This window comes from Heloderma suspectum, chromosome 6, assembly GCF_057233095.1.
Source record: "Heloderma suspectum isolate Gila_16-S chromosome 6, 16-S_ref, whole genome shotgun sequence".
Classification (NCBI taxonomy): Eukaryota; Metazoa; Chordata; class Lepidosauria; order Squamata; family Helodermatidae; genus Heloderma; species Heloderma suspectum.
The window spans coordinates 23,011,827-23,037,832 of NC_139463.1; the positions used below are offsets into that span (position 1 = coordinate 23,011,827).

The 26,006-nt window shown below is 46.3% G+C and overlaps 1 long non-coding RNA gene across 1 annotated transcript in view; it reads right to left on the minus strand.

Moving 5' to 3' along the window:
• Window positions 1-13,208: 13,208 nt before the first annotated feature.
• Window positions 13,209-26,006, minus strand: part of LOC146340534 (uncharacterized) — a 112,483-nt gene continuing 99,685 nt past the window's right edge. Inside the window, exon 5 of the long non-coding RNA XR_014783723.1 lies at window positions 13,209-24,644. This is a non-coding gene — a long non-coding RNA (uncharacterized LOC146340534). The remainder of the gene's footprint in view (window positions 24,645-26,006) is intronic.

Below are 26,006 nucleotides of genomic sequence, written 5' to 3' on the forward strand. Positions count from 1 at the left end.
AAATATTGGAGGGGATGCAAACACAAATCATGATTTGCTCTTCCACGGACACCATTCTTCAGTTACCAGAGAGAATGAATACAGTATATGGCAAGTGGAGAAAAGCCTTCTGTGTCCCTCTGTCGGCAAAGTGGGTGTCCCTTGGCAACATTCAGAAAAGCCTTCAGTGGGTGTCTCTGAAAGGGATGGGCTCCCTTCAAAGTCAGTGGTCCCCTGGTGGCAATTTGGGGGGCTATTTAGAGTTTCCCACAAATGCTCTTGTGATAGTAGCTCTGGGACATTGTGGGAAATCTAAAATGGCATCTCCCAAGCTATGTTGAGGGAATTGTGGGAAATTTAAGATGGTGTTTTATGGACCATTGCTTTCAGCAATGTGGAATAAGGGTAAGGATCTCTCAAACAGTGATCCTTGGTGTGTGAACAAGGGTGTTACACATGTTGGGGATATTGCAGTCTCATCTGCAAGTTACTGGAAGGGGGCAGTGTTGCAGTTAGTTAGTTCATGGGAATTTTTGACCACAGCTAGTCTTAGGATCTCAATAGCCTATAATGTGGTTTCCTATAATTTCTTTCTTTTGCTCCTCCCCTTCCTCCCCCGCTCCTCTCTCTCTGACTTCCACCATTGCTGGGAGCACGTGTATTTGCTCTCTTGCTCCTCCAGTGTAATGGAACACAAAACAGACTGAACAAACTCTTTTTGAAACTCTGTGCTGTACCTGCATTGTATATGCAAGAATATTTGTGAGTAAAACTTTTTTTTTTCCTTCACTGAAGAAGGGTGTCCTCTCCTTTATTGTGCAAAGATAGCCTGTGTACATGTGGGACTGGCAAACGGTCATTCTGTTTTGCCTTTTTGTTTGTTTTTTTCCTCTGCTAATTGCTTTTCTAACAGGAGGCATCATTACTAAATAATGCCATCAACACATGCACATCCCATCTTTCATCTGCAAAACATCAAAAGGAAAGTTTGCCACAGCACTAGATCACCAACATCTGCATAAACCTGTCAAGAAATTTTTAGGGGCTAACAACTGGAGGAGAATGTCTGGTACATGGGTTGTCGCATGGCTGCAGTGGAGCCTCAACAGAACAACAGCTTTTACATCACCCACACATGCTCACCATTCTCATCACTAATATGGCAGAGGCCTTTTTAGAGGTGAGAACCATCCAGAAGTTTTAAAAAAAACATCCTAGTGCAAAAAACAGCAGGAGATGGAATTCAGAGTTACTCCATCATTCTGTCTTTGGGAATGAAGGTTCTCCCTAGGAAGAGAAAACACACTTTGAGATTATGTCTGTCTTGGCCAGGCTGCCAAGCTAAGCAGAGTTCCACTCTGAATAGTTATTTCTTTATATCTCTGGAGAGACCTCTGTCAGTTCTAAAAGAGAAAGGTAGCTTCCTGCTCCAGGAGCCCTTCAGAATCTCTTCCTTGGAATGGCGAGGGAGGAGTGGGCGGGGAGAAGTGATTCTGGGGCTCTCTTGGCCCTATTATTTTAGCACTAATACTTTCAGCCTGTGTTTATTTTCAGAGAGCGGCAAGTGTCTCTCCTGCTGACGATCCTGGGCGCGCCGCACGGGTACAAGGGAGGAGGGGGGATCTCTGGTGTGTGCACACACAGCATCAGTGAGTGTGTCTGTTTGTTTTAGAAGTGTTGCTAGACCAGGGGCTGGACGGCTGGGATTGCCAGAGGAGCAGCTTGAGAACAGGCCAAGTGCTGTGTTTGTTTACTTAGCTGAGTGGAGGGGGGGAACAGAGGGAGGGAAAGAGACAGAGAGACAAGTGCAGGCCTGAGAAGTCCTCTCTCTCAGTCAGAACTAAAATAAAGGGCAGCAAATGGAAACAACAGCTTCTAGATGTGAAGCTTCTTCCACCCAAAGGTAGGGAGCTGGGCTGAGTTGATCTCCAGGCTAGCCTTCCCCGACATGGGGACCTCCAGATGCATTTGCCTACCATTCCCATCACCCCCTGCCAATTGCTATGCTGGCTGGGGATTATGGGAGTTGACAGCCAGCACATCTGGAAGGCACCAGGTTGGGGAAGGCTGTTGCATGCATTCTCCTGGCATAGCCTCCCAAAGTGCCATGGATGAAATGCAGGACTTCCTTCTGTTACTTATAAATAATAATAACTCTCATTCTCACACCTCCCATTATGCATGGGAGAAAGCTCTCTTCCACATAGGACGAGGAACATAGGAAGCTGACTTATACTGAGTCAGAACCTACTACTATTGACACTGACTGGCCAGGGTTGCAGGCAGGATCCCTTCCTAGCCCTACCTGGAGATGCTGGGGATTGAACCTCTGACCGTCTGCATGCGAAGTGTGTGCTCTATCACTCAGCTATGGCCCCTTCCCTAAAGAAGTAGGTTTAGGACCACAGCAGTCTAGGAAGCTGCCTTCTACTGAGTCAGACCATGGATCCATCTAGCCCTGTATTGTCGACACTGACTGGCAGCAGCTCTCCAGGGTACCAGGCAGTTTTTTCAGCCCTACCTGGAGATGTTGGGGATTGAACCTGGGACCTTCTGCATGTGAGGCAGGTGCTCTACCCCCGAGCCACAGCTTCTCCCTGTGTCTGCTCAGTGCCAGGCAGTGGTGTCATTCCAAGTGGCTATGGCCTTGTATAGCTTGGCTCCCCAGAGGGAGAAGGATGAACATCTGGTGTGATCACTTTGCAAAGTACTTTGCAGCTCCGGTGGTCCTCCCCAAAGCCTCTCTTTTGAACCAAAGCTGTTAGGTAGCAACCCTTATTTATTACATTTATATCCCACCTTTTTCCTCTTGTGAGGAACCCATGGCAGCTAACATGATCCTCCTCCTCTCTATTGTTTCCTCACAAGAACCCTGTGGGGTAGGTTAGGCTAAGAGCCAGTGACTGGCCCAAAGTCACCCAATGAGCATCATGACTGAGTGAGGATTACAACTCCGATGTCCTGAGTCCCAGTCCAACACTCTAACCACTACACCGAACTGGGTCTCTGCCTTCAACTCAGCCATCGCGTATGTGCCCAGTGGGATGGCCAAACTCTTAGCACGCTGTAAGTGATGGATGCACTGTTTTAATAATGGTGGCATTTTGCAGCATAAGTTTCATCTGGCCACCTTTTACGCCCAGCGCAGCCCAATGTGCACTTATCCCCATTGATTTGGTGTGACTTGAGAGTCCCTTCCCCCTGCTTGTTCGACCACTTTGGCAGGGATTACAATAGAAACTCACCCTGGTGGGATGTTAGCCCTTCCTGCAGCTAAGCTGCTTTTGCAGAGGAGAGAATAGCAGAGGCAGGCATAGAGCTTGCTGGAGTTTTCTACATTATTGAGGCAGGAAGTTCAGAAGCAGTTGAGATTGTTTCTTTTCTTTTCTTTTTCCTTTTGCATTTGCTTTCTCCTTTTCTTTAGAGGGCAAAGGGGAATTACACAAAGATCCTGTTCTTTCCTGTCTGGGATCCTTTCAGGTGTCCTGAGGCTGCACGAGTAGCAGTGAGGCTGCAGATAAACTGGTTCTTGGGATTCTGCTGTTCAGGGACATTCTGCAGGTGCATGTTAACCCCTGGCAACTGTGCTCTGCTCACGGTAACTAGTAGAGACAGAGAGAGTCTGTGTTCCTTGTTCCTGGGGGTGTTCCATTCAACCTGCCTCCCCAAACCTGCATTCCTTTACTTATTGCTTATTTAAAAAACAGAGTCAGCTTCTTATAGCATCTCTGTTTAGCTTGGAAAAAAGGTGAGTAAGGGGAGACATGATAGAGGGGTACAAAATTATGCATGGTGTGGAGAATGTGTATAGGGCAACATTTTCCTCCCTCTCTCAAAATACTAGATGCTGGTTGGTGGGTGATTTGGGACAGATAAAAGGGAGGACTTCTTCACACAGTGCATAGTTGAACTATGGAATTCACTTCCACAAGGTGGAGTGATGGCCACCAGTTTGGATGGCTTTAAAAGGACGTTAGATGCATTCCTGGAGGTGAAGACTATCAGCAGTTACTAGTCCTGATGGCTATAGCTACCTCCAGTATCAGAGGCAGTATGCCTATGTAGTCCAGTTGCTGGGGAGCATGGGTGGGAGGGTGCTTTTGCACTCATGCCCTGCTTGTGGGTTTCCTGTGGGCAGCTGGGCAATCACTGTGTGAACAGAATGCTGGGCTAGATGGACCCTTGGTCTGACCCAGCAGGACTCTTCTGTTCTGATGTTCTCTCCCCCCTCCCCCAATGTAACAGCATTGTTTCAGCATTTGGGGTCAAGACTAGCTTTACAGCAGAGGCATTGAGCCACAGGCCCGCAGACCAAACCAGGCCTGCCCTGAGTTCCAGTCCAGCCCTCCAGAATTCTCCAGAAGATCACACCCCTCCGCCTGGCCTCACCCTCTTTTCCCCAACCACTGATCGTTTGGTGGTTTCCCCGCTTTGGGGACCTTTTCTCCCATTTTAAAAGGTTGACATTCTTCCTTTAATGCTTAGTTTTGAGCAGTAGGAGCTTTAAGCTGAAATAGGCTGGGGGGGTGTTGATCCTGCCCCCCTTTGCCTTTGGCCATGCCCCATTTTGCCTCCAGCACCTTCTACCCAGTGGAGGCTGGTGGCTCTGATTTTGGTTGGGTTTGGAATACATTCTGGGTTTTAGTCAGAACCAGCCAGAATTCTAAAGGAGCTATCCAACGTGCTGAACCAGATCTCCAAAATAGGTTCAGCACCTTGGATAGTTCCCTCTGAGCTCTGGCTGGTTCTGACTGAAACCCAGATTGGATTTACAGCCCCACCGAAATCAGAGCCACCAGCCTCCACTGCTCCTACCGCTGGAATGTGGCCCCCAAGAGTTTCTCTGAAATTGAATTCAGCCCTCAGGCTGAAGGAGGTTCAACATCCCTCCTCTACAGGGTGAGTGAGTACATACTGGTCCACCCAGCTGATTGGGACTAGGGGAGCCTTCCCCAACCTGGTGCCCTCCAAACGTTTTGGAGGACAACTCCCAGCATTCCTGACCTTCGGCCATGCTGGCTGGGGTTGTTGGGAGCTGAAGTCCAAGACATGTGGAGGGCACCAGGTTGGGGAAGGCTGGAGTAGTGTCATCTATCCTGTCCCTTTGCCTAGTTTTCAATGAAGGTTGAGCAAAACACCACCCTACTGGGACATCAGGACACTGCCGTTGGTGGCATGGATGGTCCAAGTGGCATCGGAACAGGAAAGGAGCCCTGGTGGGTCAGACCAACGTTTCACCTGCTCCAGCATCATGTTTCCCATAGTGGTCAACCAGATGCCTCTGGGAAACCCACTAGCAAGGTATGATGGCAACGACCCTTCCTTTCCATTGCAAGTGGTGTTCAGTAGTATATTGGCTTCTGAACCCAGAGGATCTTTTTGGCTATAATGGGTACACTGCCTCATTTAGCCCAGTAATATGCCTCTGCTGGGGTAGATGAAGTATTGTGCAGAAAGGATGAAACTGACAAGGATATTTACAAGAGGGGAATATCCCTCTGCAGGGCTACATAGCAGATGGGTGGACTTGTGATTGTGCACACATGCACATGATCGCTGATTAAAAATAAATAAAAAATTACAAGCCCATTTGTGCAAATTTAAAGACCAAGAAGGAGGAGGAGGAAGACAAGAAGAAGGACAAGAAAGATCCAATTTGTGCAAATCATGAGATCCCGGCGGGGGGCGGGGCGGAATAATAATAATAAAAATCTGGTACAGTCCACCACCACTCATTGGAATGGAAACACTGTGAAATTCCATCAGGCCTAAACAGAACAGAATTCCCAACATTACCCATCCCTGTCTGTGATATCCTTTTCGAAATGGGAAGACCAAAACTGTGCATAGTAATTCCATCAAGCTCAGCACTGAATCTGTAGGAGTGGCCATACACAAACACTTCAAAGACATCCCCTATTGTTTGTCCTCAGCATCCAGGAGTTCATTAGAGGTAGACAGTCTCTGAACATGGAGGTTCCACATGGCTAATAACCACTGATAGAATTATCCTCAGTGGATGTTTATCGCTTGTCTGGGCCAGAGCAGAACAGCATGTCAGCCTGGCTATGCCGTCAAGTCAGGTTTGCAGCCAGGCATGCCTCTCCCCCACTGAGATGTTGCCTTCTCTCTGGTTCAGTAGACTAGAGGCACAAGTGGTGGAGTGGAGCCAGGGCTCATGGGGTTGCACTAACAGCACTTTTTTACCAGCAGGGACAATGATGTCATCTGCCACCCCCTCTGTCTTCCCTGTTCCCTCTGAGCTTAGCTGCAGTCCGCAGTAGCTGGGCGGGGGGGGGGGGATTTTTTCCTAGGGACAATATATTGTTCCCCATTGTAATGCGAAGTATTTTGGGGTGGCTTGCTCTTGACTGGGCAATTAGGTTTTATGAAGGAATTGGTTTATGAAGGAACTAGTTGGTTGACATAGATCAACACAACTGCCTGAATTTTTTGGACTCTCCCTGAGGGGCATGGCTGTGGGGATTCTCGTGATGAGCACCTGCACTTCAAAATTTACCTGTTCACTACTGGGCACAACCACACCAAAGCACAGGGGATGCGGCCAGGGTGAGTGGGTTAAGTTTCATATGCCCTGTAGTGTGCGCTAACATGGAACTATCCAATATTTTAAACTTGACTTGGGGCTGGGTTTATTGCCTGGTATGCATGGGCAGCTGCCAAGGCCCCAGTGCCCCAGCAGGGCTGAATGCTGACACTTGCCCCAGGCCCCTCTTTTAAAAACATTTTCCCTGCCCCAGCTCTCCAAGCAGCACCAAGTAGCTGGGTCAAACCACTATTTCAGTTTCCCACAATGCCTCTGATGTAGTGTCCCTGCGGGGCAGTGGGAATTTAAAATGGTGCCCAAACCCAGCTGCCTGGCATGACTGGGAACTTTGCTGCTGATGCCCATTGCTACCTGCCTACAAGGTAAGCCTAATGCTTGAAGAGGGGACTCTAAAGAGGACACTTTGCCCAGGTCCTCCTGCAATCCGAAGCCAGCCCTGACTTGAGGAAGACTTACCAAAGCGATTGCCCACTATTGACCTATCCAGTTACTAAGAGGCTGCCCAAGCTGTCAGACCTGAAGGGAAAGGTGTGGCACAGTGGAAGAGTTGGGGTGGGTTCCTACACTGGTCCTGAGTGACCAGGATCAGCTGGTGGTGGAAGATGGAGATGGTTACACGTACTTTATTCATGTGGCCTACAAACCCTGGCCAGCTATGCAAGAACAATCCTTTCTTGGAAAGTGACCCCTGATAGGTACAATTATCCCTCTCCTACAAGACAAAAGTGAACCTCTCTCTGGGTTCCTGTCGGTTTGTTTCTCATATTTGCAGCTGACTTGGGCAGATTAGGATAACTATGCAACACAATGGGCAGCTTTGTGATTTGGGCTGGAATATGGCTTTCCCAGACTCATTTCAGAGGGAGTCAAGGAGGCTGCTGTTGTTGTGCTTTTTTTCCCCTGACTCTTTGATCCAGTTCATTGCTTATTGCATCTAATCTGAGACGCCTGTAAATGCATCTTGAATTTTGGAGAGTTATTGCTCCCGCCTTTTTCATTAGCCACTTGGCTCATAGCCAGAGGAGATGTTCTGGCTTCTTTGCTTGCCAGATGTGATCAGGAGAAGTAGGGGGGCAGTCTGTTGATCTTTGGGGCGGGGATCCTTGGGTAAATCAAAAAGAAATGTTTGTAATGGGTAAGTGAAGCCTGTAGAAGTCAATCCATCTTTATAAGGCTAACTCATCCCAGGAGAGAACGGGAAAGATTGAACCATTCATCTATGTTCTAGTCTGGTTGCTCTAAGCTTTCATCTGCAAATGATGTTCTGTTTTGTGGAAGCATTGGTTCTCATCACTGTTTCAATCTCTCTGTCCTCTTCTCTCATTTTTGCAGACACGTGCTCACACATACATGCACAGAATGTTGGGAGAGCTTTCAGCTTCACTTTTTCAACCTCATATTTCAACAGCTTTGATCCAAATCCAAAATCAGACTCGTATCACGGAAGAACTGAAAGTGCCTGGGATGATGAATGCTTAGGAGGGAGGGGGGACTGTTTGTCTGAGCCTGGTTTAGATTTGAAGACAGAGAGTTCAGAAGTTCCAAGTCCAAATGGGATGCAAGTCCTCCAGATGTCCCTTGCTGAGCATTCAAAATGTGAGGACTTGGGAAAGGAAGTCCCCCAATGTTTTTTTCCACCCCTATTCATTTCCATTCACGTGCATGGGGGTGGGTGGGCAAAAAATAACCTTGCAAGGGCAAAATCAGGGAGGAGAGAGAGGCCTGTTCTGCCCCCTCACCCAGATTTCACCCCTGCAATGTTTTCTCTCTTGCTCCAATACAAGCTAATAGAGAGAAGTACCTCTGCTAGTTTGTGCTGGAGAGATAAAATGAACCTGCCCTGACTGGTGCTGGGAACGACAATTCACAGGGGGCAATACAATAAAGTGCGTGTGCAAGGTGGAGTGGCCACATGTCCTACTTTACAGATGAGAGTCCTCTATTTGAAAGTATTCACTGTTTGAAGGGATGTCCAGTTCAAATCCAGTTTAAAGATAAAGAAACATCAAAAGAGAGACTAGCAGGAGCCGTGAAGTTGCTCATCAACAGATATAGCACCTGGACAACCCACTAAGCAGGCCCACAGGTCATCTGCTCATGACATATATTGTATTTATGTTTAAATTATAGCAATAGCTTCTAAATGCCCATCTATACATGTACATTAACACATGCACACTTTATTTCATTTATTTCTTTATTTCACTTCTATATTGCACAATAGCTGAAGCTCTCTGGACAGTTCACAAAAATTAAAACCACAAAGTGCAGCATAAAACAATGTGAAATATGAAAGCTTAAAACCACAATATAACAGTACAACCAGCATAAAACCTAGCAGCAATGCAGAGATTTAAAATACAGATTTAAAACACCAGAGCTAAAAGATGAGGAAGCTGAAATGCTAAAATACTGGGAGAATAAAAAGGTCTTCACCTGGGGCCAGAAGGAGTTAGGGATGTACGAAACTCACTTACCTTTGCTCCATCTCTCCCCCCGGAATCCTCGACGGGAGGGGAGGCGATCCGGTCCTCCCCCCCAAAGACCTCGACAGCTGGCTCCGCTCCGTGGCCAGGCCGCAGAGCAGCCAGCCCGCACAGCAGCCAGCCAGGGCTGTCCGCAGCCGGATTTCCAGCCACAGACGGCCTGGTGTGGACGCAAATGACAGCCGCTGTAGCGGCCACCATTTGCGTCCAGCCAGACAGCCGTGATAGGCTATGTAAGAATTTACGTAGCCTATCACAGCTAACATCAAAAACAAAACAAAACCCTGCAGCATATGCAAATGGCGGCGGCTATGGCAGCCGCCATCTGTGTTCCCTATTTTTCACCTATTTACCTTACGTAAATATTTACGTAAGATAAAACAGCAAAAAAAAGGGGGAACGCAAATAGCGTAGTGGACGCTATTTGCGTTCCTTTATTTTTTGCCGTTCTAGCCTACGTAAATATTTTTACTCCGCCATCCCTAGAAGGAGTACAACATTTACTCCGCCATCCCTAGAAGGAGTACAACATAGGTGCCAGGTGAACCTCTCTAGGGAGCTCATTCCACAGCCAGGGTGCCAAAGCAGAAAAGGCCCTCTTCCTGGTAGCCACCCGCCTCACTTCCATTGGCAGGGGCTCATGGAGAAGGACCCCTGAAGATGATCTTAGGTTCTGGGCAGGCACACATGGGAGGAGGCAATCCTTCAGATAACCTGGCCCCAAGCCATTTAGGGCTTTGAATGTTAATATCAGCATTTTGAATTGGGCCCGGAAATGGACTGGCAGCCAGCACAGCTGGAAAAGTACTAGAGTAATGTGACTTTGTTGGCCAGTCCCTATTAACAATCTTGCTGACCTATTTTGGACTAGCTGAAGTTTCTGGACCGTTTTCAAGGCAGCCCCAAGTATAACACATTGCAGTAATCCAGACGAAAGGCTATCAGAGCAGGGATGATGATAGCTAGGCTATCTGTGTCCGGATAAGGGTGTAATTGGTATAACAACCTAAGCTAATAAAAAGTGTTCCATGCCACTGAGTTCACCTGTGCCTCAAGTGACAGTTCTGGGTCCAAGAGCACCCCCGAACTATGAACCTGATCCTTTAGGGGGAGCGCAACCCCCTCCAGAATAGGTTGAACATCACCTAACCGGGCAGACAAACCACCCACTAACAGTACCTCCATCTTAACTGGACTGAGTGTCAGTTTATTGGCCCTCATCCAGTCCATTACCATGCCCAGGTAATTTCTTTGATGAAAAAGAGAGGTAGAGCTGGGTGTCATTTGCATATTGATGGCACCTCAGCCCACACCTCCGGATAACCTTCCCCAGCAGTTTCATGTAGATGTTAAACAGCAAAGGGGATAAAATAGAGCTCTGTGGAACCCCATGCATAATTGCCAAGGCACAGAGCAAAAATCCCCCAGCATCACCTTCTGGAATTGGCCATCCAAGTAGGATTGAACCAGTGCAGTGCCTCCAACTCCCAAGCCAGACAACCTGTCCAGAAGGATATCATGGTCAATGGTATCAAAAGCCACTGAGAGGTCCAGGAGAATCAACAGAGTCACACTCCCCCTGTCCCTCTCCCAGCACAGGTCATCCCACAGGGCAACCAAGGCAATTTTATGCAAATCACTGTCCACATTGGTCGTCTTTTTTTGGTGATGCGTATCCTCTTTTTTGTCAATGTATAAATTCTTAAAGAGATGGGAGTACCAGACCACCTTACCTGTCTCCTGAGAAACCTGTACGAGGGTCAAGAAGCAACAGTACAAACCGGACATGGAACAACCGATTGGTTCAAAATTGGGAAAGGAATATGACAAGGCTGCATATTGTCACCCTGCTTATTTAACTTATATGCAGAGTACATCATGAGAAATGCCAGGTTGGATGAATCACAGGTCGGAATTAAGATTGCTGGGAGAATTATCAACAACCTCAGATACGCAGACAATACCACCCTAATGGCAGAAAGCGAAGAGGATCTAAAGAGCCTCTTGTTGAGGGTGAAAGTGGAGAGTGCAAAAGCTGGTCTGAAACTCAACATTAAAAAAACGAAGATCATGGCATCTGGCTCCATCACTTCCTGGCATATAGACGGGGAAGAAATGGAAGCTGTGACAGATTTTGTTTTCTTGGGCTCCAAGATCACTGCAGACAGTGACTGTAGCCATGAAATTAAAAGACACTTGCTCCTTGGGAGGAAAGCTATGGCAAACCTAGACAGCATAGTAAGAAGCAGAGACATCACCTTGCCGACAAAGGTCCATCTAATCAAAGCTATGGTTTTCCCAGTAGTAATGTATGGCTGTGAGAGCTGGACTATAAGGAAGGCTGAACGCCGAAGTATTGATGCTTTCGAACTGTGGTGCTGGAGAAGACTCTTACGAGTCCCCTGGACTGCAAGGAGGTCAAATCAGTCAGTCCTAAAGGAAATCAACCCTGAGTGCTCATTGGAAGGACAGATACTGAAGCTGAAGCTCAAATATTTTGGCCACCTAATGTGAAAAGTCACTGGAAAAGACCCTGATGCTGGGAAAGATTGAAGGCAAAAGGAGAAGGGGACAGCAGAGGATGAGATGGCTAGATAGCATCACCAATGCAATGAATATGAACTTGAGCACTCTCCGGGAGAGAGCGGTGGACAGGAAGGCCTGGCGTGCTATGGTCCATGGGGTCATGAAGAGTCAGACATGACTTAACGACTGAACAACAACAACAACAAAGTGGCCACCTAAAGATGAGAGAGAAAACTAAGGCAGTGTGAAGACCCTCCCTCCACCTTCACAGGAAATACTCATCCCATTGCAAGGGGGAGTGGGGAGATTATTGGGGACTTTCAGAGGGAGAGGCAAAAATCCCTCAGCTTGCAGTGTGGGGGAGGTATTTACATCCTTACAAGATCACCAGAGTGGCCTTTTCTCTCACTGGGCTTTTCTACATGAGACATTTATCATGTGCTTGTCATTCCCCACTCACAGTTGTTTATGGGTTCTTTAGATGATGTCGTGACCCTCCGGTTTTGCTTCTGTGTTTAACCAGCACTTTCAGAGAGTATTTCAGAGCAGGGAAAATGCAGCATTTAATTGTGAAAGTGAAAGAAAGTGCAATTTACTCTTGTGTATTTGTGCTATTCTACCACAGTGCCACCTAGAGATTATGTAGCAGGAAAGTAGGAAAGGAAATGCTCCTTGTGTAGTGCTCGGAACTCAATTCTGTGACCAAAATGAAAGTAGATGCAGCGGGTTAACAGCCTTGTGTAGAAAAGCTCTCTGGCTGGGTTAAAATGATCAGAGGGGGAAAGAGGCCATGATGGCTTCTTTACCCACCACCTCTTGCATGCCACTCATGCGCCCCCCATTTCCATAATTACCCTCACCACAGCATTGTTTGCCATGTCATTCAAACCCAGTGAGGTGCACAGTGGGGGTGGCTTCCAAACCACCCCATAACCCCTACAATAAATCATGCATTGCAGGGTGGTTTGGAAGCCGCCCCTGCCATGTCCCCCACTGGGTTCAGATGACATGGTAACCCGCACTGCAGTGAGGGTAATTAGGGAAATGGCAGCACATATGGGGCAGGGAAAAGAAGCCACAGTGGCTTCTTTTCCTCGGCTGATTGTCCGAACCCAGTCACAATCTCTTTTCTTGAACTTTAAAAAAGTCCAAGTGGCAGGTTAGCTGAGATTGTCAGCCCACCTGCCATTCGAAAATGGAACAGAGAGGAAATGGGGAGGGAACTATTCTGCATGGTTGACCACCTCATAAAACTGTAAGCAGCCCACCAACTGAAAATGTTGCCTCCCAACATATATGTTCACCTTCCCCCTACATTTGAGGAAGTTTTCTAGATCCCCAATATCCCCCCCCCCCAAGAAAAGATTGTTAAAAAAAAAAAAAAAGCTGGGCCAAAATTTTCAGCCCAGTCTTACACAAAACATTTTTCCCACACCAAACACTCGCTAAGAAAACCCAGATCTCATTGGTTCTGCTCTCTGGTCCACCAGGAAAGGTCAAGTTGACTGCCAGAGACAAGTCTTTCTAGATGATGACAATGATTTAGGCTGCAATCCTATACCCACTTACCTGGGAGTAAGCCCATTCTGCACCTTGGATAGCTCCTTTAGAGTTCTGACTGAAACCCAGAGTGGATTCACTGCCCCAATGACATTGGGGGCACCAGTCTCTACTGGAAAGAAGCTGTGCTAAAACCCCTAACAATGGTGAACCCTACCTGTGAGAAATTGTTGGAGAATTTCTCCTCCCACTGGAGAAATTCATTGAAATTGTGCCCCCCCCCCCGTGAGCCATTTGAATTCTGATAGCTTGTATTTTTATGAGCTTATCAAACATCACAATCAATCTTGTCCTTGTTCTAATACAAGGTAGCCAAACCTCCTCTCCATCAACATATATCCAAATGGTTCCTTTCCTGGCCATTCCAGCTTGATCTTTCTGATGTCTCCTCTCTGCCAGTCCCACCATATTTTTTTGTCTCCCCTCGACCAGAGTTACTCTAAAGATTTCAGGAAGGATTGTGAGGCCAAGTACAAAGGATATATTTATCCTGTAGCTTTCCAAAAGACCAGGTGTTCTCCTCTTTAATCTTCTAGGTCAGAGGTCAGTGTTTTGGACACTGCAGTGATGAAGCAGAAGATGGAATCAGAGAAGGATTCCCAAAAGAATCATGTGTGGTTTTGGCTCAAAGAAGACAGGGCTGGCTGGCTGGCTGGCTGGCTGGCTGGCTTTCTTTCTTTCTTTCTTTCTTTCCCTGTACATAATTTACTCAGTAAATTCAGTGCCCTTTACATGTTGAGCTATCACTCCTCCTCAAGGCTGAACCTGAAAAATAGCTTTAGTATCGTCACCAGTCAATAGAAATCTACCTTTTAAGAATACATATATACATATACATTTACATTTACATATACACAGAGAGAGAGAGCTGACACACACAAACACACACACACACACACACACACACACCAGATGTTTCCTGAATTTTCTCAGGAAATTCTTAGGAAAAATAAGCATCAGATATAATGACTGGCTTCCAGTTTGTTTCTGGGTGAAGTTCAGAGGGCTGGTGCTGACTTATATATCTTTAAATACCCTGGGAACAGGGCATCTGAACAACCACCTTCCCTTACATATGAATCTGCCCAGTCATTAAGATCATTATCTCAAGCCCTGCTCTAAGTGCTCCTGCCTTCAGAGATTAGTCACATGATAAACGGAGACAGGGCCTTTTCCATTGTGGCACCCTTTCTGTAGAACACCTTACTCAAAAATATGCACCTGGCTTCTACATAGAAAGCTGCCTCGTACTGAATCAGACCATTGGTTCATATAGCTCAGTATTTTCTATATTGGGCTGAATCTACACATAGCAGTTATACCATTATCATAACTATTGGTACACATAACACCAGCGGGCACCAATAGTTATGATCACAGTATAACTGCTATGTGTAGATTCAGCCTTGGTTGCCAGCAGCTTTCTAGCATTTCAGAGACGGGCCTTTCCCAGCCCTACCAGGAGATGGTAGGGATTGAACATGGGACCTTTTGCATGCAAAGCATTGGCTCCACCATTGAGCTACAGCCACTCTCCTACTCTTCGTTCATTTAAGCACCAGCTAAATACTGTTTTGTTCTCCTGAGCTTTTGGTTAATGACGCTACACTTTTTGCTGCTGGTGGTAGTTTTCTTGTTGTTTTTAACTTAATCCATTGCTTTTAGCACTATAGTGTTTTATTGGTAGTTTTTAAAAAGTGGTTTACATTCATTTTAAGCTGCCCTGAATACCTTTTGTGGAAGGTTGGCATAAAAACATATTTTAATTAAGAGAGGGAGCAATCCTATGGTCCCTGGGCGAGCATCCCAGCAACCATAGGATAATTTAGAGGAAAAAAAACCCTTGGAGGTTGGAGACAGCACTCTGACCTTGGAAGGGGGAATCAGAGATCCGACCACCCCCTCCCACGACCCCTCTCAGCCACTGCAGAGAGAACCATACCAGCTGCCTCTCAGAGGTCAGAAACTCAACCTCAGAGAGGAAGACAAGGGGGTGTTGTGGTGGGCAGAGAGGGGAGGAGACCAGAGAGGCCAGGATACGATTTATCCTGAGCCTCTTCCAGCCTCTTTCCCTTCCCCTCCAAAGTGCCCTCACTAGATGGGCTGAAAAGCCCATCTAGCAAGAAATCAAAGAGCCACTGTTCTTCCCGCCCTGCTGGCTTCAGCCCAGCAGGGCATAGGAATCTTGGAAGCCCCCAAGTTTGGGGGCTTCTGAGCAGCAAGGGTGCAGTCAATAGGATTGTGCCCTTAATATTCAAGAAGAAGAACTCTCTAAGGATAGAATCAGAACTGGGATTATGACTGGAATAATCAAACACTGAAGATGATTTCAGCTAAAGTAAACTAATTCAGAGACTCTATTTATCATTTTTAAAACTTTCCTCCATATATAAAACATCTTCTCATCACTCGAAAGGCTGTAAATGTACTGGGTCATGTTATCATATATGGTGGAAATGTAATATTGTAAAAAAAAAAAAAAAGGATTCATGTTTATGCTGAAAGTAAAATTATATGTCAGGATTTAATTCCAAACCCAAAGTTATCTTTACTTGGGATTTTTGATGGGGTCTTAGTGACGTGCCTCATGAGGACTTGAGTCATTTTATTGTTTTTGGCAGGACTTTTAGAACTTGTTCAGAAATGGAAAAGTAAGACTCTGCTTCCATTTGCTCAGTGGTACACAAAGGTATGGGATTTAGCCTTGGTGAACAAACTAGCTGAACACATTTGGATGCCTGATGGACAAACACAATCAAATTCATTTATTGATAGATGGTTTATATTTCTTACATATGTAAACAATAATTCTTCAGTATAGCATAGAGATGTGAAGGCTTGGAAAAATAAACAAACCAGGGGGAAATTGAAGCAAATTGGAACAATTCAGAAAAAAGCAGATTTTTCCAAAACAAATTGAAAATCCCTGGAAAAAAAACAGGGAAAAGTATTTTGTTTTTAATATTTTTCTGGTCCCCTTGTCCCCATTTTTTCCCGTGTGTGTGTGTGTGTGTGTGTGTGTGTGTTTTACCAGGCCTTCACATCTCTAGCACAGGATTTCTCAAGTCAACAGATCTTTTTGGGAAGGACTTGACCACTCAATGAATGTTGTATGGTTGTTAATCCTACAAAGATCTGTCCTAACAATTGAGCGAGTTCAGCGTTGGTTATTTGTGTTTTGCATTTGCTTTAGATTTCATTTTATATTTTGTTTGGTTGAGCTATATGATGTTTGAAAAAAAAATACAAGACAGTATCATTTAAATAAAACCATAGGGTAAGGAAGGCTCTAACCTGCATGATCCTTTGTTACTTTAGGCAGGACGAGGAACAGCAGTTTCAGTTCTGCCTGTACATACAGACTTGGGTTTGTGGAAGCAGATTTTTCATCCCAAAGAGGCAGAACCCCAGAGTGCAAGCTGTTTCCTGACCGCACTGTAGCCAGGCATGACTGAACAAACCTGGAAGCAGGAGCACTTTGCCCCCTGTGATGTACACCGGCAGGCTGGAGAATGAATAGTAGGGAGGATTGCAAATGTGTGGCTTCATTCTCATCATCACAATAATCACTCTGCACACGCAGCCAGGAAAGAACGAAGTGGCGTTTCTGAAGCAGATGGACTAGAGCAACTTCCCTAGCAGTGACTTGTCTAAGAGAGAGCATGATGTCAGAGGCAAAAAAATAAATAAAATCAGGCTGGTTATCTTGTTCAAATGATCAGTTATACTTTAGCCCTATTCAGGCATTCAGTTTAGCCCTATTCAGGTATTGTTACACTTTAGCCCTATTCATTTTCCCCACAAATTAGAATCGTGCGAGGCAGAGCAGGGACAAGCACGCTACCTCCACACCCTCTGTCAGTATCCTAGGAACATAGGAAGCTTCCTTATACTGAGTCAGACGATTGGTCCATCTAGCCCAGTACTGTTGACACTGACTGGCAGCGGCTTTCAAGGGTTTCAGGCAAGATTCTTTCCCTGCCCTATCTGGAGAAGCCAGGGATTGAGCCTGGGACCTTCTGCATGCAAAGCAGGTGCTCTGTCGATGGGGATGGGGATGAAAGGAAGAGCTAGCACACTCATCCAGGACTAGTGTCAAGAGTAGGCATGGTTGGGCAGCTGCTGAGGGCCCACACCCCAGGAAGGGTCCACTGATAAGACACACACACAACCGGAATTGCTTCTCCACTTCACCATGGCAACCTGCTTGTTCACCTGCCTCTCACTCTGGCCCAGATAATGGTGGTGGTGGTGGTGGTGGTGAGGAGGAGGAGGAGGAGCAGCAGCAGCAGCAGCAGCAGCAGATGCCATTGTTTACTTGCTCTCTCTGCCTGTCAAGCAAGCAAGCGGTAGCGAGGATGGGATAGAGGACGAGGACCAAGAGCAGCTGGTGACCATGGTGGCGAGAAGGTAGATTCATGGTGGAAAGAGGTGCATTGAGGGTGTCTTGTCCAAGGGCCCTCCAGAACCAAACAGTGCACTCATCCCCATTCCCCCACATTGCACAGGGGGACTTAGAATGCCCAAACACGGCTTTTAAGGGGAAAGGTGTCCTCCCATTGCAGGCCTTCTTCCATTTAGCTAAGGATTTGAGTCAGCGCAAGAGCTACAGTGGGCATTGTCAGGTTTATTCTCTGATCTGCAGGACCAGAGTGTGTGCAGCACATTATGTTTGTTCCATAAATAATATTAACTGATCTACCTCTCCTTTCCTCCTCCTCCTCTCCTATACCATGAGAACACAACAAAGCTGTAAGAGCACCAGGCACCCTCTAATTCCTGCACAACGTCCATTGTTTCCAGCTGTGCTAAAATGTAACTGCTGCTGCAAACAGAGATTCTGAATTTAAATACCTTCCAGCTATAGAACTCCCCCACACCCCTAGGGAATTTGTTCCAATGGTTAGTTAACCTCCTTGTTCGTAGCATGTGTGCCAAATCTCCGTCTGTCTAGCTTCAGTTCCAGACATGGGATCTCGTTCTGCTTTTTGTCCTCTTCAGACATCTCTGAGCACTTCCTACTCCGCCTTTGGTCCATGCCCCCGACTGTACATTATAAGTCTCCTACTTAACCCTCTCTGGGTATGTCTCATAAGCTCCACTCTAGGGTTACAGATGAACATTTCAAAATATGACTCACCTGTCTACATTTTACATATGGCAAAGCTGTAAACCCTGCTAGTTAAATCTGCACTTACTAGCACGTTTCAAGACACCATCTGGATCCTGAAGGCTGTGGCAGATGTTTCTCTTTCTCCATCCTTACCTACTCCAACACCTCACATGCTCAGTTCCCTACACCTGGCTCTTCCCCCCCTGTACAACCAAGCCCATAAATTAAACTCACATGAGAAAACCTTTAAAAAGAAGAGAAAAAGATAAATCTACATTTCTGATCAGAGAGGGTAAGGTGGAGGAAATCACCTAAGAACTTGTCCTAAAGATCAGCCTCATGTCCAGGGCTGGTGTCAAGGGTAGGCACGGATGGGCAGCTGCTGAGGGCCCACACTCCAGCAGATGCCCCCGGACAAAAGCTGATGGACTTGCTCCTCCTCTTCACTATTGCAGTCTGCTTGTTCACCTGCCTCTCACTCTGGTCTAGACAATGGAGATGGTGAGAAGGGGAAGCAGTAGATGACACTGCCTGCTTACTCATTGGCTCTCTGCCTGGCAAGCAAGTAAGTGGTAGCAATGATGACAAAGAGGAGGAGGAGCAACAGCTGGTGACAATGGCAATGAGAGGGTAGACTCATGGAGGGAGGAGGCCCACGGAGACTGTCTTACCCAAGGGTCCTCCAAAACCTGGAGATGGCACTTCTTATGTCAACCAAGTCTAAGGTGCTATCTGTAGAAAAGCAAGGAGTTCATGTTATAGGAGAGGTCTTGGATAACATTTACTCATCATGCTGGGTGAAGTCCCCTTCAGGATCAAGGGCTCCCCATGGTTTCATGTGGATATTTTATTATATGCATACACTCATATGCTTGGATCTAGACATAGCTGTGTTTAGAGTAGGCCCATTGATATCATGACTAATTTTAAGTGTCACTGATTTCCAAGGGGCTACTCTAAGCATGTCTAAGTATGTGTCAGGAGCGCCCTAGCTGCCTCTTGCAGTCCCCACCAATAGCCAACTCAGGACACAGACGACGAGGAATTCTTTCCGAGACTTTATTCCTTTATTACTTCATGACTCTTTCAGATACTAATCACTAGCGACAAAGCAAGGAACAGCACTGGGGAAAGATAGCAGAGTAGCCTAAGCTCCAGGTAAGGCAGTTGGTCCCCATTTGAAGGAGAACCACGGGAAGACCCTGAACTTATGGGCTAGGGAGAGATCCTCCCTCTTTCCCTTGCGTCCTTGGGACACGACCGTTGTTTGCGCGCCAAATGAGCGCTATGCCTCCTTTCTGCGCCCTCCATCTGTTGTCGCTCCTTGAGTCTGCGCCGAGCATCCAGCAAGCCCCCCTCCAGCGCTCTCTCACTGCCAGGGTCAATATCTATCCCAGGAATGATGGCAGGAGGAATCTCTGCCAGCTGCTGTGCTTGTGAGAGATGAGCGAGCTCCTCTCCCATGGATTGCTGTTCCTCCTCAGAATCAGAACTGCTCTGAGGCTCTATTGGCTCAGTTTCCACCCTGACAGTATGGATCCAACTCATTGGTTTTATATTCCTCCTGGCTGCCTCAGTTGTGCTTGCAAGAATTTGAGCAGGGCATGCCTGCCTATGGGAGTACATCTGCTCAAATTCTTGCAACACCTCTAATTAATTAACACCAAAGAAGATTTAAAATTAATTAATTAATTACATGAATATCCTGGCTTTCTACCAAGTGCTCTTTTAAATTAAAAATACCTAAAGATGACATGGGCAAGGCAATCCCACCTGCCGTTGCAGAGAGCTCTGACGTCAGAGCCTCAAAGATGCAAAAAGCCCTGCTGGTCTGGGGCCAGCAAGGCCGGAAAGATGCCGGAGTGGCATTTGCATGCTTCTCTTTGTCTGCAGGGCCAGTGTTTCCCATTTCCAGCTGATTATCTCCTACTGAAATCAGTCCAGGGCTGGCATAGATCATTGGCCAGTTTGTGGGAATGCCTGCAGGCCAGGAGAGCTCTGGATCTTATAGATCCACAGCCACTCCCAGTACACTGCATGGAAACCTCCAGCACACTTCCTTTTACCCCTTCCTGATGTTGGAAAGGAATCACCATGGTGGTTTCCATGGTGGGTGAGTAAGGAATCGAGGTGAGATTTCCCCTTCCAAGGGGGAAAAATGATGAATCCCTTTTCAAGGGGGAAATCTGTCAGTGTCCCAGGGACCATAAAACACTAGCCTAAGTGAAAATAGCTAGGGAGAGAGTGTCATAATTTTGGGCACTGACACAGAAACCCACTCACCCCCATAGCTCTAGAAACAAGGATACACAGAGAAGAGTTTCTGGAGAAGTTTTTAATTGGCAGGTAGGCACCTTCAAATCTACAACCTCCGTTATTCTTTGTGGGAAAAGGCACTGGCAACATCACTAGACTGGTAGCGTCTCCTTCACTTTACAGACACTTTCAGGGGAGGGAATGCTGAGTAGGCTGCCACCTACTACCCTATGCCTTGCCTCCAAGGTAAGTAGGATGGTCGTGTATCCTCTTTCACAGAGGACAGTCCTCTATATGAAGGGCTGCCAGAGGGAAGTTGCATATTTTGAAGGTGTCCTCTATTTGAAGGGCTGTCCAGTCCAAGTCTGGTTTAAAGATAAAGAACCATCAGAAGGAAGAGCAAAAGGGCCTTGGTGTTGCCCATCAGCAGTGCCTGGGCAGCAGACTGAGCAAGGTACCCAAGTCACCTGGCCACAGTCTTCCTCGCTATAGTGCAATGTATTGTATGTCTATTTAAATTAGATAACTATTTCTGCATTTGTATCTATGGATATAAATTAGCACACGCATATTTAATGCAAATTGGTACTCTTTAGACCTCCTTTTTTTGGTGAACCATAAGCGGCCACCCTAAAAGTGAGGTATTTTTTGATAGTCACCTTGGAGTCAGGCTAACATGCAGCAGAGGGCAGGAGGTATGAGCAGAACTGAGGTAGGGGGCCTGCTAAAAGTGGGCTGTGGTGGCCTCAATCCTGCTCACTAAAATTTGAGCAGGGACGCAGGCCTGTTGTGAGCACCCTTCCACAACACCCCTTGCAGCACCCCCTAATTACAGTAGGAGGTACACAGATGACTTTTAGTAATAACTTAAAATTTGGAGTGATCAGGGTGGAGAGAGTGATCCTTTTAAGAAAGCTGTAGCTAGTAGCAGTGTATGTGCTGGCGTAATGTAATTCACAGATTTATTTGTATTTCTTTCTTCTTCTTTGCAAAGAAAAACTGTAACTGTTTCTTGCCATTTGGTGTGTAATAAAAGACAAAAGGCACCATCTGCACGGCAGCCCCCCTTTCTGTATCTCAGCCTAAGGGGGAAATTCCCCTCTGATTACTTTTCCCTTTATTAATACCTAATGTGAACAGCAGCTGGGGCTTGGCACCTACATCCCCTTTGCAGCTGGAAGAGGCTCTGTGTTCTCAGAAACACCCTCCAAATCTATCCAGAAAGGTGGCAACACGGAAGGTGTTGGAAAGGAGCAAGACGGGGGCGCAGTGCAGCAGAGAATAAATGGTTAACAGAATGAGAACTAAAGGTAATGCAAATACAAAGAGCACATCAGAGGAATAAAGGAAGCTGTCTTACAATGCGCCAGTACTGGGGTTTCAGATGGGAGACTTTTCTAGCTCTGTCTAGATTGATCCGGGACCTTCTGCATGTGAAGCATGTGCTCTGCTCATGAGCTGTGGCCCTTCCCCATCCTGGCTGGGAAACATGAATATACAATCTAAACTGCTAAATTAGAGTAACATCAGCGCACCAAAATGAAACCTACCAAATACATCAGTGTAATCACCACCCAGTCCATAATCAGAAATGTGGTAGTTCGCAGTGGTGTAGTGGTACACTTTGGAGTGCACAAGCGCATCGTGACAGTGTGTGTGTAAACCCTCCCCCTGCCCCCAAAAGAAAAGCAATACATAGCCTAACACCCAATGTATTAGGATCAGAACAGTTGCAGTCCTGTGCAATGGAATGAATGGAGCATGCATGGAGCTCAATGATGCTGACCTTCTGACTGCAACGTGTAAAATACATGGAGCTTAAACAATAGAACGTCAGCCGCCTGAGACACAACCTTCAGTTTTTCATTACAAATGCACACAATCTTGCCAAAGCGTGTGACCATTTCAACTGCTACTGTGAAGTAGGAACTTCATTGGTGGGTGGGGAAAGTATTCAGCTTCTGCTTAATGTTTTTCTTCATTTTCTGACTTCCTGTATGCTGATCTGTCGCAAACAACAGTAAAACTTGAAAGCCTCATTATCACCTCCTTCAACTGCCAGAGCAAGGAGGGTCGTCAATTACTCTGGTGCTCTGGCAGGTGATGTCACCACTCCTTGCTCTGAAAAAAAAGTCCCAGTTCTGTGATCTCCCATGTTCCACCTTCATTAGACCACTAGTGATGAGGGGTGAGGAACCCCATGTACCGATCCATACATATACACAGATGCCCAATTCAAGAACATGCCATGTGCCTGCTTGCTCTCGGCTTGCTCTGTTCTTGCCATGCCAACCTTTAGCTCTGGTATTGTGGCAAATATTGTGGCTTCTTTAAACCACAGTTCCTATTACATCTGAACTGTGATTTAATCCCTGTTTACTAACCCGGATATGAAACCAGGATCTACTCCTGATTTCCTAGTTAGTAAGTGAGGATTAAATCACAATTTCCCGGTTTGGATATAATGAAAAACTGTGGTTTAAAACGAACCATGACATCAGCACGAAAGGACGCCAGGGGAGGACATGATGGAGTATGTTGACACATGGATTGTTCTGGTTGATAAAAACTGAGGTTTATCAGCCCAACATCATTACATCTGAACTGGGCCAGAGAGCTAACTTACAGGCTGCAATCCTAAACATGGCTACTAGGGTGTAAGCTCCAATGGACACAGTGGACTTACTTCCATGTAAAAATGTATAGGATTGAATTGTTAGAGATGCAGTGGAAGAGGCCAATACCTGAAGGACTGTAGGACTCATGTTAACAATATTTTAAAAGAGCATCCCTACAATCTCTTCCTCCCCCTTCCCACCCCCTAAAAGGAAAAGTTTGTTAGTTGGTTTCAACCAGGGACAGACTGCAGAAAATATGGACTGTTCCTGATAAACAGGTATGACTTGAACACATAGTAATCGGAAAAGCATAGCCCTGGTTAGAAAGTAAGGCTAGACAGTTTAGCATAGCTAACTTTGCATGCACATATGATGCAAACGATGTTGTTTAAGGAGTGGGGGAACTTAACTCATTTAAAAAAAATAATATTTTAAAAGCCATGAGTAACTCTCTACAGAGCTGTCTGGGGCGAATGAGGCTTTTCCTGAAGTAAAATTACAGGCAGGGGCTTTAATTGGCATCATAAATAAGGAGAGAGAAAATGTGTCAGTCTGAGACACTTGGAAAAAAAGTTTAACATAAACATCATGGAAAGTTAAGTCCACATTAAAAAAAAAAAATCAGCAGGGCTAGGCAAATCCTTAAGAGCTCAGCTGTGCTGGACTTGTCCTTCCACAGAAAAGGAAGGGGATAACTAGAAAAGTAAGGCTGCAGAAAACAACCCTCATTTTGTCTAAATTGACCAGAACTGCATGTTGGAACTGAGCTCAATAGGGTCGGGGGGGGGGGGCAGGACCAACCTTAGGCCCACAGGACCAACCTTAGGCCCAATCTGGCCTGCCTGGGGTCCCAATCTGGCACTCTGGGATTTCCCAGAAGGCCATACCTCCTTCTCGCCAAACAACAATTGGTTGGTAGTTTCCCAGCTTTAGCTCATTTTCCCCCCATTCTAAAATGTTGAAATGTCTCTCCTAAGGCTTCATTACTGGCAGGAAGACCTCTAAGCTGCAATATGCTGGAGTTGTTGTTTCTTTTTATTTGGCTCCACCCCTTTTGCCTTTGGCCCTGCCCCCTTTGCCTTCAGCACTGCCCACTACTAGAATGTGTCCCCCAAGAGCTTCTCCAAAACTGAATTCCATCCTTCATCTGAAAGAGGATCAACGCACCCTTGGTCTAGTTGTATTATCCGTTGTCCCCATTTTGAGCTAGTGTTATGCCGAAAATTTCTCCCACATTTTTTCCAGCCATTCTCATTCCATTTGATAGAAGAGAAATTGGTTTCAAAAAGACATTCAAAGGAGGAAAAACTTTGGAGAAATTCTCATGGATTGGATTTGGGGTTCTTGTGCTTACCTTACTTATGAGGTGGCTGAGGAGTGTGTGTGAGTGTCCTGTCTGTCATTGTAGTCATCTCTGTGGCAGCCTATAGCCTCCTCAGCTTCTGGCTCTTCAGTTAAAGCCATCATGAGGAAGACATCATAAGGTGATTCCTCCCATGGGGATTTTTCAGTTCAGGAAGTGCAGGTGGCCTGGGAGGCTGCAGAGCAACAGAAAGATGTGTAACAGAGAGAGAAAACACACACAGCACCCTCGGCCACCTCGCAGTGATTAGGTAAGCCCAAGAAATTCGAAATTCTGCCTCAGAAAAGTGGAAGCCTCACCATAGTTGATGTTGTTGCCACTTGCAGGAGCAGTGCAATAAACCAAAATCCCTTAGGGAAAAAAAGAAAGAAGCTGTCCTACAACCCCTGCCAATAGTAAGCCCTATCTGTGAGAAATTGTTGGAGAATTTCTCCTCCTGTAGGAGAAATTTGATGAAATTGTTTCCCCAATGTCTCTACCCACAAATGGGTTGGAGAGGCCATTTGTGCACAGCTCTATTTTGAGCACACAGATAATTTATTAGCAGGACAAGCAGCAGATATTGTTGCTGTGTTATCTGTTATTATTTGTTGCCCCACCCATGTGCATGGCACATGACAGAGGTGATGGGTCCCTGCCCCATGGAGCTTACAATCTAAACTTCAACACACACTGAAGGAAGGGGAACAGGAGAAAGGGAGGGAAATGGGACAGGGGTCAATGGGGAAAGAATATGCATTCAGTTTGGTTACACGTAATTAGGCTTCGAGTGGTTCCAGATGAGAATCGCCCTGCTTCATCCATGGAATTTTACAAGGGTCCAGACATCATCATACTCTCTTTGTGACCCTCCCATGTTTTCCAACTGCTTCTTGTGTCCTGTTGTTGTTGTTGACCAGGGGGAAAAAATCCTTTTAGAAGTAAAAGATGGAGTGGCTACGTGTTGCCTTTTGACTGATAGCACTAGGAGTTCTCCCCCTAGAAGCACCTGTAATTATAATAGCCAACCTGATGTCCTCCAGATGTTTTGGACTGAAATTAGTCCAGGATGGGAAGGGATCGAGAGGGGAAGTTGCCTTTTTGACCAAGCCAAGCAGCTTGTCCACATCATCAGGAGTCACAAGCTGAAAATGATCCAGTTTAATCGTGCAAGCAGAGTTGCTGGACACCCCACTGTTGATTTCTGGCCCCACGACAGCATCCAAGTCAGCTTGTATCTGAGAGATTTTATCCGCGAAAAAATCATTAAAGGCGTCACAGCAAGCTACTGAAGGCTTTAAGATCAGATTGGCAGGGGTGGGGCTGACTCAGCTCCCTAACCACACTGAACAGCTCAGCTGGGCATGAGCTTGCGGACGTGATAATGCAGAGTAGAAAAGTCTCTTTGCTGCACGCATCACCACCTCATAGGTCTTCAAATGATCCTTATGACGTGTCTTATAGGATTCAAGTCAAGTTTTCCACCATCAACACTCTAGTCATCATCCTTGCCACTTCAGCTCCCTCAGTTGTTATGTAAACCATGGAGCTTGTTTGA